General features: G+C 37.1%; 1 non-coding gene across 1 annotated transcript; it reads left to right on the top strand.

Annotated features, from left to right (window-relative positions):
* Nucleotides 1-14536: 14536 nt before the first annotated feature.
* TRNAV-CAC lies at nucleotides 14537-14610 on the top strand. Its single transcript has one exon. It is a non-coding gene; the product is annotated as a tRNA-Val (tRNA).
* Nucleotides 14611-15020: the final 410 nt, after the last annotated feature.

Here is a 15020-nt window from a genome sequence, read left to right as displayed (position 1 = left end):
TATTCTAAGCACACCATACAAATACTTGACCATGGACCCAGGATATACATGTTTCCACGAACCTGTCTGTTCGTCGTCCTGCCTCTACAAATCTCCACGCTCGTAGTCCAACTCTACGGACCTTCCCGTCCGTAGTCCAACACATGTGATCAAACAACTACGAACCTCCCCGCTCACAGCAACCCTCAAGTGTGAGCACAGAACATACAAACCTTCCCGTTCGTATCCTCACACGAGAGCATCATAATATGAACCTCCCCACTCATATTATCATGTGTTCACCACTAGCCATGAACCTACTCGCTCATGACATAGTCAAGCATCTCCTGGTCCAAGCCCAACATCACAAACATGCAAAACACAAGCCAACATAACACACTACTCTTTGCACTATCGCCTGGCGCTACCTATAAGACATGGGAAAATTAAATAAAGAAATATATGTTATTTAATTAATGCGAGGGCAGGAACCCCTAAGTTAATTAATGCGGAGAGAGAAGACAAGGAATGGTGCTAGCTCAAGTGGTTGAGAGTACTTGGTTGTGATGAGAGTACTTAAGTTCGAGTCCTATGTATGCCATTAGTATTATAGTTTAATTACTTAATTATTTTCCATTTATGCATGAAGGTGTGAGGTATATTGATAAGTGTGTAGGTGCTTAAAATAGCAAGAAACACAAATTGGCTTGTTGGTTGTACATTTGTTGGTCATTATGTGGATGTGGGTTTAATTATATTGGATCAATAGGAGATACTCAAGAAACCAACTAGCCATTAGTGTGAGAAATCAGGGTAGAGAAACCATCAGGTTAATGGTAATTGAAGACTATTAACCTTGTCAATAAAATTTTCGTTTTATTTTTTTAATGAATTTTTTAAGAGTGGGGAAAGAGAGGTGGAAGGAGGAAATTAAGGTGACAAAGAGAGGGACATTGTGTGGCAGCATAAGGGTGTAGCGGAGAGCATTGCAGTTGAGTTTTGGAGAGTACTTGGAATGATAGAGAAGGCCGTTGAGTAGAAGCCAGTGTGGTGTTTTCTTGGGAACAAGAAAGGTCTTTAAAAGAGAACTCGAAGCAGGAAATCTAGGTAAAGGGAACTGTGTAACGTCCCTACTAGAAATTGCTTAACTAAAATAAATAAATAAATAAGAAATAAAGATCAAATGACATAATTTTATTATTCCCAAACGGGAAAATTCAAAATATTTTTCAACGCGCCATAATTTAAACATAACTAAAATAATAATCTTATTACAAGTTCCAAAATTCGACAAAATAGAATAAAATATAATAAAATCCCTATATAAATTAACACATAAATTAATATAAATCAAAATACACCCCATTGTTTTATTCTAGTTAGTTCTTGGCCAAGACCTTAATCCCCAAGGCTTTTCAACCTTCAATTCACACAAATAGTTAGCCTTGGATTCAAGATTTATAATGTGCACATGAACATGCCCGCTCGTGGTCCTACCTCTACGAACATCCCCGCTCGTAGTCCTGCTTTACAAACCTCCCCACTCGTAGTCCTACTCTACGGACTTACCCGCCCGTAGTCCAACACACGTGATCCACCAGCTACGAACCTCCCAACTTGCAGCATCTCTCAAGTGTGAGCACGAAACATACGAACTAGAGATGTCAATGGGGCGGGTAGGGTACGGGTAGTAGCTCCCCCGTACCCTACCCGCTGGATAAATATCAGCCCCGTACCCGTACCCATATCCGTCGGGTATCCGTTATGCGGGTACCCGTCTATTTTTTTCATATCCGCGGGTATCCACGGCTACCCGCGGATATTTACAAAAATATTTTAAAAAATAAATATTTAATCATAAATTCAAATAAAATACATCATTGTTATAAATTTTAAATAAAGATCAAATAAAGTTCATACAAATCCAAATAATTATAAAAATAAATATAAAATGGCGTTCAACATAATAGAAATTCTTTAATTAGTGCTTTGATCAACAAGCTCACTTTCTCTGATTGATTCCTGAAAAATAAACAAATAAAAAATCACTAATAATTTATGTTGTAGTTTATTTTTGAATGAAATATTAAAGAAATTACTAACTTCATCAATGTCTACATCTTGCAACATTGTATAAAGTTTCATGTTGTCCAATTTTAATCTAGAAGAGCCTGAAAACATAAGAAGTTTATTAAAAATTTCTAAATATCACTTAATTAAAATATTTAAGTAAAAGTATTAATTTCATTACCTTCTATGTTGGTCCATAACCAATCTTGGAGACACATCAATGCCCCCACAGTATCTGGAAGTAATCTACTACGATGTGGGGTAAGAATCTGACCACCATTACTGAATGAAGACTCTAAAGCAACAGTTGAGATGGGGATTGCTAGAATGTCTCTCGCCAACATTTGCAAGGTTGGGTATTTTAACCCATTACTTTTCCACCACGCTAAGATATCAAATTGTGCATCTAAATCAGGAAGTATTGCCTCTTCTAAATAACGATCTAATCCTGACTTAAAATTTGGTGTGTCACTTATCTTTGCAATCTTATGTTTTTCAAAATTTGACCTCCAACTTTCTTTTCTTCCAAGAATACCTACATCCACTACATTTAGGTTTGAACTTTGAGATGAAGCAGCCAATTCTTTACCCTTGACTTTAATGGCATACTCTTTTACCAAATCTTGACAAATAGATTTTACCCTCTCAATTTCATAATGAGAATTTTCTCCATAAATTTGAGGGAAAAAATAATCTAACAAGTCAATTTTGTACCTAGGATCTAATACAATTCCTACCGCCATCACCCCGTTGATCACACCCCAATACTTATCAAATTTAGTAATCATGGTTGTAGTCATTCCATGAATAATGGAATTAGGACATGAAAGCTATTCAATCAAAGACAACTTATTTTCACATATTTTTGGGAAAACGACATTCACAGTTGGATACAAAGTACTAGAGAATAAAAGTGTCACATCATAAAATAATTCCAATCTTTGACAAATCTCATTTGCCATCATCCAATCATGTTCACTAGGTAAAGCTTTGTATTGATTATCTCGCTGTGATAATCTATGAAACACATCTTTGTATTGTATAGCAACTTGAAGCATCAAAAATGTAGAATTCCACCTAGTCTTGCAATCAAGAACTAATTTTTTCTTAAATGGAATGTTCACTTGACCACATGACTCTATAAATTTCTCCTCTCTTTTAGGTGTTGCTATCCAAAAATGAACACTTTCTCTAATCTTTTCAATGGCATCAGAGATTATACATAAACCATCTTTAATAATCAGATTTAAAATATGAGCACAACAACGCATGTGAAATATTTGGCCACCTAAAATAAGTTTTCTAGATAAAATCTTCTCTAAAACTCGCTCAATCATAGCATCATTTGTAGTGCAATTATCAACTGTCAAAGTGGACAAGTTTCTATCTAGATTCCAATCCATTAAACATTGAATTAAAACATCAGCAAAAACCTTGCTTGTATGAGGACCAGGTACATAAATGAACATAACATAAAGATAAATATTTTAATAATCTATTCATAAACAAGTAAAGAAAATAATACAAATTGTAATTATATAATTTAGAAACATTACCTCACAAGTCGACTTTCTAGGTTTCATGAATCAGTTATAAAGTGAGCAGTGACCGTCATGTAACCTCTATTCTGGTTACTAGCAGTCCACATGTCAGTAGTAATTGCAACTCGACTCTGATTCTTTGATAACAATTTCATTATATTCTCTTTTCCTTCATTATAAGTCTTCATAATGTCACTCCTTATGGTGTTTTGAGAAATCCCCTTGAATAAAGGTTGCAAAGCAAGACAAAATTCCTTAAAGCCCATGTGATCAACCATTGACATTGGATACTCATGTAGAACTATCATCTTAACAAGTGCACACCTTGCTGCTTCTTGACTAGATACATAGTTGCCAACAACTATTGTTTTACTCCCTGTTTTTTGTGTTTTGAGAAATGCTTGCTTGATGTCTCGAGTTGTTCGAAGTTTGCAACACCTAAAGTGGGCCATCAAGTGTGATGTCCCTTGCTTTGACTCCCCCAAAATTTTTGAACCACAATACTTACAAATGGCTTTCCATTTTCCATCTAATTTTTGTTTCTTAAAGTGATTCCATACAACTGATGTGCGTCTTTTTCCAATAATGTTATCCTCTGTTTGAAATGAACTTCCAGTTTCTACTTGGGTTGAGTCATCACCTTCATTCACATGAATATTATTTGATTCCCCTACATTTGATTCACCAACATTAAAGGCATTTTTCACTTGTTCTTCACCTTCATTGAGAGTAGAAATTTTTTCCGTGGACATGCTAAACAACAAACCAATACATATTTAGATAATTTATATAAATTTGTAGACATTGTTAACCAACATACCATAAACGTCACTGTCTATATAGGATTCAATGTATATGCCCAAATTCAAAGAAAGGAAAGAGAAGAATGTCAAGGGATGTAATTGGAAGAAGACAATGTACCAATACTTGAAGGTGGAAGAATGAAGACAGATGACAAGACAAGATGTGCAGCTTAGAAAAAATTAGGTTAGAATATTTTTTACTAATATATATATATATAAGGGTATTTTTGTGAATTAAAATTTAGCGAGTACGGGTATCCACGGGTACAGATACTATGATACCCGTACCCGCCCCGTTAACATGCGGGTATTAAAAATACCCGTACTTGCGGGTAGTGGGTATCCATTTTTAATATCCATTTCCTACCCGTTGCGGGTTTTATCCACGGATACCCGTGGGTACAGATTTTTTTGACATCCCTAATACGAACCTACCGCTCGTATCCCCACACGAGCGTAATAGGATATGAATCTCCTCGCTCATATCATCACGTGTTCACCACCATCCATGAACCTACCTGCTCATGGCACAACATCTCCTGATTTAAGTCTCGCATCATTGCGTACAAACAACACACGCAACCACTGCCTACAGCACTATCGCCTGGCGTAGCCTAAGCGCCGCCAGGCGAAATTCCTGTGCAGATCGCCTGGCGGGACACCCTTGCCGCCAGGCGCCAGGCTTCTCCCAGACCCACTATTTCAAGGTCCATCGCCTGGCGGAGCATACCTTGCCGCCAGGCACCACACGTTGCAGGGACATCCCTACTACTCCTATCGCCTAACGGCCACACCCGTGCCGCCAATCGCTATATCGGTAGCGAAACTCTATTGGTTTTAGCAGCAAAAACAGATTGACTTGCAGTCTAAATCATTTCCAGAAGTCCAGATATATATACTCTTCAGTCAAGGTTAAATTGTTTTTGGTACCCTGCAGTCCTCATATGGTTCAAGTGCCTATCATTCGTAACTGCCAATCCCCTTATTCAAGACCTAGAATTCTCCAAGCTTTCTATGGTTCTGTAATGACTTGATCTAACTTAGGAAAATGACACAACGGCAACATTCCATAGTACACAACCTGCCTATATCACATTGCAACGATACCACATGTTCAACCCAATTAACTTCCACTCCATGCTTCACAATCTATGATTTATACCTCAACTCACTACCGCATGACCATCACACGTACCAAATGTACACACCTAAGAAAACCTATTCTTTACAGAACTTGAAATTTCAATTAGAATTAATATTTTCCCTTTCTTTCATTACCATCATTAAAACTAAACATTGACAAAAACATACCATCACTTCTTAACTATCCTCATTCTTAGTTAATATATGTATTACTCCTTCCCGTTTCCTCACCTATTTTCTATTACAATTCGCTTCCATAGGTCTCCTCCTTGTTGCCAACCAAATAAATTCGTGAAATTGTACCTGCACATCATCATCGCCTGGTGGCAAGCAGGGTGCCGCCAGGCGGCATATTAGTACCTGGCAGAACCTCCTGTCTCTTGATCTACGATATCTAGGTCCCTTTCCATAATGTTTTCAATTGCTAAAATAACCAAATCACACCAAATCGCATACGCCTTATTAAAATTTCCTCCCCCTATTTAATTCTTAATAATCATCTATACTTACTCACTGGAATCGAATTCCAAATCACTTCTCCCAAATTCCTAACATGTGTTCATGCTTTATCACTCATGATTCCCCAAAAAGTCAACACACACACGAATATCATTAAACTCATGATAGTAACTCATCTTATATGATTTATACAACAAATTTCCAGAAGTCACAAGGACTTCTGCACAGAACACAACAAAACCAACCCAAAATAGAATAGCGTCGCCTGGCGGTAGTTCATCGTCACCTAGTGGTTCATAGGAGAACCCAGAAAACTGGGTAGGAAAGATGAGTTGCCTGGCGGCACACTCCTGACTGCCAAGCAGTTTATGGGCGAAACCCAGAAACTTTACGAAAAACAACAAAATAGGAGAATTTCATGCAATTATGGTCACAACAAGGCAATATGCATTATATACGAATAAAAGCACACGAAAGCAGCTCCTCTTACCTAGATTCCTTGCTTAAATTTGAGTTTGGTGTGTGTCCTTAGACCAAAACTCTCTTAGCCTTTTCTTCCACTCCAACAATGGCTTCCACCCTCACTTCTCTCTACAAACAAGCATGAAATCTCTAGAAAAATCTATGCCCAAAGACCCACACAAAATGCAGTCCTCCTTCTTCCTCCAGTTCCATTCTCTCTCTAAATTACTACCCTAATTAAGTGTAAATAACCCCAAAACCGAAAATGCCATTAAGTTTCATGTTAATGGCTAATCAAGAACCATTATTTGGTTGTCTCCCAACCCACTAGGTTGCCTCTCTTGGCAGCTAGGGTTACTCTGCCTTTTCATCTCAATGCCAAAAGAAATTTTGGCAAAAAAGAAAGTTAAATTCGTTCTTAACAAGGTTTGAACACACAACCACTCAATTACAAAGTCAATGCACAACCAATTCAACCAATACATGTATCGTGATAATTTCTATCCTTTTAGGGACATTATCACTAAGCACATTCAACATAACATTAAAATAATACACATATTAAAATATCATAAATTGGCATACAGAGAACTCGAACCCAAGTCCTTTCAACACAACTAAGTACTCTTAACAACTTGAGTTAGTACTTTTCCACGTCATAACAATCTACATTAAATGCCATAAGGCTCCTAATACCCGTATTTATTAAATAATTATTTATTTAATTATTTAAATTTCTCAGGTCTTACAAATTGTACCTTGTCGTTATAGTTATATGTTTCTGATTTGTGAATAAGGTGATTTGGCTCTCGTTTTTTTTATGCTTCCATATGTGATGTGTATACACCAATTTGTTTTTGGAATCGTTGCTTGCCTTGCGTGAGATTGTCTTTGGAGTATATTTATGTCGAACACCTTATGGGAATGCGAGTAGCTTCGTTCATGCTAGTTCAGTTGCAAGAATATCTGTTCGGGAGGTTCTAGTCGCATTTTAGGTTGTCTTCCATAGGAGTTGCAGCGTTGAAGTGGTGATGGGAGTGGTAACTATTGTGGGTTATTGTATCTTCCCTTGCTGATTTCTTTCGAGCCTAGTATAGATGGTTGGCTTATTCGTCACGCATGCAAAATTATATTTGGTTATGGAAGTTCTGCAACCTTAAATGGACACATGGTGCAAGTCCAGGGCTTACGAATTCACTTCAGTGTGTGGGTTGCATTTTGTTTATTCTTTTGCTTAGCCATGAAAGGAATGTGCCAACACCTTTGTCACCTTTGATGGGATGTTTCTTTGGGGTGGACCCTGTTTTGCTTTATGCCACTCCCTTTAGTCAATCAATCACATCTTCTATGTGTGCCGAGGGAGAAAGCTTTGTTTTTTTTCATTGTTGCAATGTATGTGGTTAAGGGTTGGCTTTTCCCTTTTCAATTGTTCCATTTCACATGCTAGTTAAGTGATAGCATGACCGTGGGCCCACACATACCAATTCAATTTGTCCACTTTAAGCTTTTGGTGGTGCAGATAATACATAAGTGCATGGCACTTTTTCTTCTAGTCGTAGGTGCCCCTCTTTGTAAAGGGTAATCTTTGTTCCTTTGTATACAATTTTGGGGTGCAACATAGTTAAATTGACTCTTTGCTTAAAAATGGTCTAGGTGCAATGTGACCAATGGGCTTTCAACATTTCTTTGGTTCAAGTGTACGTTATTGTGTATGGAAGTTTGCATGTTTATGGAACGCAAGTGTTGGGTTGGTGCACCTTTGATGTTGTGTAGCTTTATTCATGATGAATGAATCTTTGTTAAATTTTGTATGTTTGAGTGCCTTTAAATTGACCAAAGTATATGCAATTACGTTGTTTCTCGTACTTTTCGCACACTAGGGATCGCCGGGTGGTGGTTTCATATCGTCAAGGGCCAAGTCTCTGGTTTTGGTCGCTGGATGTAGAGCTCTAGTCATTGGGCGACTACGTTTTTCTAGTTTGTGCAGTTTTCGTAAAATTGCATTTCCTAATTCATTAACCGTCCACTTTACCTAAAATTTAGAAAATGGATTCATAACATGTTGTTCTTTATTTTGTACGGTTGGATCTTAGTTTGGATCTCTGTAGTTAGAGATATGATACACATGATTGTTGGTTTGGAAGTATTTAAAAGGCATGAATAATCTCTTGATAATTCCAAGTAACTACAAATGTGGCATGATTCAGAAGCATGATTGAGTTATGTTGTGAGTCTCCATGAATTTGGATGTTCCTTTGGGTTAGTCACATGTTGAGAATTGGTTTATTAGTGAATGCATGTGTATAATTATAAATGAAATTGTTGCATATGAGGTGTGAAGTGTTATATTATTTCGCATTGGTGTATAGAATCACATGCTTAAGTGTTAGAGTGTTGCTGCTTTATATTTGATATAATCATGTATAATGCTGAATATTGGTTTTGGTGTGAATCATTGAAAAAAAAAAGACTCTTGTAGATACTGTTGGAGACCTTGTGATGTGATCCCAACAAGGCTTATAGCTTGGGTCAACGCCTAGGCCCAAATCATGCTCAAGACCCAATACATGACCCACATGCACCTTCAAGTCCAAGCCCATCAAGAGGCCCAATAACAAGGAGCATGCTAAAAAGATCCAATTGGGCTTCATTCAAGATGGCCCAAACCCACATGGGCTTCTCATACTCTTCACATGGGCCAAAAAAGATGTGAAGATTTGAAGAGGTTTCTCAAAGAGCAATAGAATAACAATAATATTGGCCCATTGTTTAGGCTTTGCTTTCTAGAATAATAAGTCAAACAATGAGTAGTTCAATTGATAAAATTGGGCTTGACTAAGCCCAATAGGAGATTTGGCCATGAGCTATCAAAAAAGCCAAGGTGGACTAAGTGGAAGTCAACACTTCTTCCTACACCTCATGGATCCAAAGCATCCAAGGGTTAGGAATGCTTCCTCCTTTTCCAAGGCATCATCCAATGGCCAAGATCAAGTCTCCTTCTCCTAGCTTGATCTAAGGGCCAAGATCAAGGCCCATTCCATCCAATGGCTCTCCTTTCTCATGTGTAAATGGCTTCATATAAAAGCCAAAATTTCACTCATTTGTAGACACTCTTGAAATTTTATGCAATAGATGCAACTTGAGTTGAGAGCACTCCTCCCTCTATTGCCTTTGAGAGTCACCACTTTCTAGAGATTTCCTCTCTCTACCTCTAGCCACCTTCCTTAGGCTAGCATAGATTAGGAAATCCTATCACCTCTCTTTCACCTTCCATTGCTTGCAAGTGCCTTCCAACTTGCCTCCATTCCTTCATCCATTTCCGCTGCCCATGGAGCTCTTCACGCACCTTTGGAGCTCCACCACCTTGTAAGTATATGCATGATTTGGTTGTTGCCTTATAAACTCCTATAAGCATTGTGTATTCTTGGGTAAGCTCAAGTGTGGTCATGATTTCAAATTGTAAATGCATGTGTTCTTATACTTGAATGATGCATATGAGGTTTGATGATGTAAATTGGACTATGTGAAGTGTATGAATGCGTATTGTGGTTTCTGGATGCATGATAATTGGATGTTTGGGTGTTAGGAACTGTCTCAAAGTGTTTAAAACCAATAGTGTTGCATTACTGGAGCAACAATTGGCGATGCAGAGCGAACCGCCAGGCTATAACAGGAAACAAGGAAGCCCTATGTGTTGTGGCGCCTAGCGGTGTTGTGGAACCGCCAAGCGGTCTGCATTGCCATTTCGCCTAGCAACACTTAAGTTGCACCAAGCGATAGTGCAAGTGGTAGGGTGCATTTATGATCTATTTTGCATCGCTTGTTGTGTTGGTTCTAGTCCTAGATGCTTGACCATATCACGAGTAGGTAGGTTCGTGATTGGTGTTGGAACGCGTGATTAATATGAGAGAGGAGGTTCATATTAATAATACTCTGGTATGAGGATACGAGTGGAGAGATTCGTATGTTTCATTCTCACACTTGAGAGTTGCTACGAGCAGGGAGGTTCGTAACTGGATGGATCACGCTTGTTGGACTACGGCGGGAAGATCCGTAGAGTTGGACTACGAGCGAGGAGGCTCGTAAGTTGGACCACGAGCGGGTAGGTTTGTGGAAGCATTGGAATCCCTAAGACCAGCTTGAGTGTGTATCTTGTATATGGTAGTATGTTTTTCTTAATTTCATTTTGATGTGTTGAGATGTGGACTTGGACTAGGAGATGCTTGACAAGGTCATGAGCGGGTAGGTTCATGATTGGTGGTGAACATGTGATTAATATAAGCGGGGAGGTTCATATTAATGATGCTCTCGTGTGAGGATACGAACAGGGAGGTTTGTATGTTTCGTTCTCACACTTGAGGGCTACTACGAGCGGGGAGAGCTGGATGGATCAAATGTGTTGGACTACGGGCGGGGAGGTCCGTAGAGTTGGACTACAAGCAAGGAGGTTCGTGGAAGCATGATATATTCTGGGTCCATGGCCAAGCAATTGTATGGGTAAATGGATTAGTAGTTTCATTTGTATAATGAGACGATGATCTGAAATCTTTGGGTATCAAGTGTTAAGATTAAGCAATTTAGATGAAATAAAGTAGTTTGGGGTGAATCTCTATTTTATTAATTGTATATTTGTATTATTATGAGTTCACCCTTTCTGTGTGTGTTTGGGGATGATCGCATGACTTGTCACACAAGAGCAGATGATGTTCCAGGTGATGCCAGTGAGGCATAGAGCCGGAAAGGGGCTAGCGTGGGAAAGCTTTTTATGGAAGTTTACTATCATTTTATTTTCAGATTTTTTGTAAACCCTATTTTTACTGGAATATGAACTAATATGGATTATTGAAACACTATGGTTTAAATGGATGAGTTTAATAAATGTTTTAAATTTTCTGCAGTTTTGGGAAAGACAATTACATTAAATGCGAGTTTGTATTTATTTCTATTTTATTTTATTTAAATTAGTAATATTCGACTGGGATGTTACACTGCCTAAGCGCCGCCAGGCGAAATCACAACACAAACCGCCTGGCTAAACCTTGTTCTAGACAACTTGGCGGGTATCACACATTGTCGAGCACTATGCACCTTCAGAGTTTGTTGTCTGACAGTAGTCGCCTGATGGACCAACCCTTGCCGCCAAGCGCCATACCAGTAGAGTTAAGGCTACTGGTTTTTAGCACTTTGGAAAGGTTCTCAATGAACCTAAAAAATCCACAAACAATCCAAAACATCAACCACACTTATCTAGACATATTATCATAATTAAATCACAATTCAACACATTCATATACCCAACAGGTTCATAGTTGAGATCATACCATTACTCAATTATTAATAGAATTCACCACATATAACATGCATCAATCCTTATATATTCATATATATACTCCACAATTTAAATCCATGCTAGCATCCAATTTCAAGTTATGAATAATACATGCTCATATCAAATATAAAGTAGTAGCACTCTAACAACTTAAGCACATGATTTTATGCACCATTGCAAATTAATATAGCACTTCTCACATCTTATGCAACAATATCCTTTATATTGATACACATGCATTCAAAATTAAACTCATTCTCAACATGTGACTAATCCAAAGGAACATTGAAATTCATGGAGACTCACAACAAGACCTAACCATGCTTCCAACTCATGCATTTTAAAGACCTCCAAACTAGCAATCATGTGTATCATATATCTCCAACTACAAACATCCAAATTAAAATCCCACCATACAAACTAAATAGCAACATGTTATGAACCCGCTGTCAAAATTTCAGCTAAATCAAACAGTTAACGAATCGAGAAATGCAGTTTTACAAAAACTGCGCAGACTAGAAAAATAGGTGGTGCTCAACGCCCATAAGTCAGGAACCTGGTGCCTGGCGGTACAAAACCAGCACCCAGCGGTTCCTACTACGCAAAAAAATACGAAAAACTGTGTTTTGGTACATACTTTGATCAATTTAAAGGCACTCAAACATGTAGAATTTAACAAAGGTTCATCCATCATGCATAAAACTACCCAAAACCAAAGGTGCATGTTCAAACAAAACCACAAAGTCGTAGAAACGAACCAATCCAGTTCGTATCGCCTGGCGGACCTTCATTGCCGCCAGGCAGTTTCTGGGCAGAACCCAAAACTTGAGTTCAAACATCATGAAGGGCCACCAAGCGGTTTCTGGAAAAATTCCAGAAACACGAAAAACCCAAAAAATTTACAAAACCAAAAGCCCACATGCATTTCATGCATCATATAATTATATAATGTTAAAGATTAAGACACGAAATGCAGCTCCACTAACTTGGTACTCCTTGCTTAAACTTGATGATTTTAGAGTTCCTTCCTTGATCACCAATTACTTCTTTTGCTCTTCCTCAATTAGCTCTCCCTTTCACTCGCTAAACACAATTGTTGCTCTGCAATTTCTCTCCTCATAGTACTCAACAACAACAGCCTCCAAAACACACTATATCACCCTTAATTTTCCCCATAACTATGTGTTCATTGTGGTTTATTGCAAGAAAACGAAAATGCATTGAAATAGGGTTTAATTTCCATTCAACAACCATTATGAGATGGTTTTCCAGCCCTTCCATCCGGTTCACAGGATAGCTAGGGTTTTCTGATCCCCCTCATTCATGTCAAAAATAATTTTAGCAAAAAGGAACTTTATTTCGCACAAGCCAAGGTTCGAACACACAACCTCACCATTGTCAACTCAATGCACAATCATTCAACCAATTCATGTTTTTTTATAATTCCTATACATCTACGAATTTATAATCACTCATCATGATCAAGCATATCATTAAAAATAATAAACTATTAAAATAACATACAAATAGTATACACAAGACATAAACCTAAGTCCTCTCACATAATTAAGTACTCTCAATCACTTGAGCTAGTACTATTCCACATCATAAATCCCAACATTAAATGTCATAAAGGTTCCCACTACTCGCATTTATTAAATAATTATTTATTTAATTATTTAAATTTCCCAGAGCTTACAATCTGGTCGGCCCAGCCCGTCATGGTTATCGAGCTTGCTAGGTCTGTTTGGGTTGCCTACCCTGGCTGGCCCATCTGAATCGTCGTGTAGGTCAGCCTCGTCTTAGTTGTCAGACTGTTTTGGCCTATCCCACATGGGTGAGGGCCAAACCTTGTGGATTGGGCTAAATTGACAAATCTACTAAAGGGTCCAAAGTGTGGGGTTAAGTGAGAAGAATTTCAAATTTCACCTATTTTGAAGGTATTTGAATTTCTATTGATTTAGCTAATTGAAATACTTCAAAAAAAATGTCTGCATTTTAAATATTTTTTAATTTCTCAATCCAAACAAAGCATTTCATTACAAAGAAATCTAAATTCTTCAAAAAAAATGAATCGCTTCATTAACATACTCTATAAAAAAAATGTTTCATGCTTATCAAATGTAAAAACCAAACAATGCCACATGTTACAATATGTGGTGTGTATCAAATTGATCCAAATTGAAATGTGTAAGAAAAATAGAATGTTAATTGTCCCAATTTTAAGTGTGTTTAAATTACTACTTTTTGTTAATTTTTTAATTTGTTTTGTTTTATTTTGTTTAACATTTAAAAGTTTTCTTTGATTGCATAAAGTGCTATTCATCGATTTGAAATAATACGTTCTTTTTGTCCCATTATTCTCTTACACTTAATCATTGTGTTTTAGATCTATTGTATTTTCTATCTTCCAAAACATCTTGTATATATATAAATATTATTTTATCACTACCAAAAAGTGTCTCATTAACAACTAACTTTTGTGACCAAAAGTTATTAGTGACCAATTTAGATACTAATTTACAAATTTATATTCCTTTATTTTCCATTCAATAAATTTGAAAGATAAAATTTATAAAATAATAAAATATGTAATTAAATAGAATTGAAACCCATGTTACGAGCATTACCAAAGGCATCTATATCTATCTGTGTTTGCTCAATAATATTATTTTATTTTATGTTGTATATCGGTTTCACTCTTTAACTAAGTGTTCAAATAATGCAATTGAAAAGAATAAAGCATCAAGGTTTGGGTGGTGTAGTTGGTTATCACGCTAGTCTCACACACTAGAGGTCCCCAGTTCAAACCTGGGCTCAGACAATCTTACTAATTTTTATTTTTACAATTTGCAATGATATCCCAATTTTTCGTCTCAAGTTAGAGAATAAACATTGGTGAATTAGTGAACTTTAGAGATTGGAACACAAATAAATGTGAGGAAGAACTCGAAACGTTGAGTTGATTGTTCTGCTTGAAGGTGAAACCAATAGACATTTGATTTTTTTAAGTGTGTTTTTGTTCTTTTTTTTTTCTATTTGTTTTCCTAGAAAGAGATGTCTTTATCTGTAGTCCGTGGACAGAAGAAACCATCTGCATCTCTTTTGTCTCTTGACTTTTGTTGAAGACGCTTAAATCTTTGATGCTTATAACTTGTAAAAACCAAATGGTTCCACACGTTACGATATAGGGTGTGTATCAAATTAATCCAAAATGAAACGTGTAGGAAAAAT

Source organism: Vigna unguiculata, chromosome 2 (assembly GCF_004118075.2).
Source record: "Vigna unguiculata cultivar IT97K-499-35 chromosome 2, ASM411807v1, whole genome shotgun sequence".
Lineage (NCBI taxonomy): Eukaryota > Viridiplantae > Streptophyta > Magnoliopsida > Fabales > Fabaceae > Vigna > Vigna unguiculata.
Note: the sequence above shows the minus strand (reverse complement) of the source record. Positions and strands in the feature narration are given on the sequence as shown.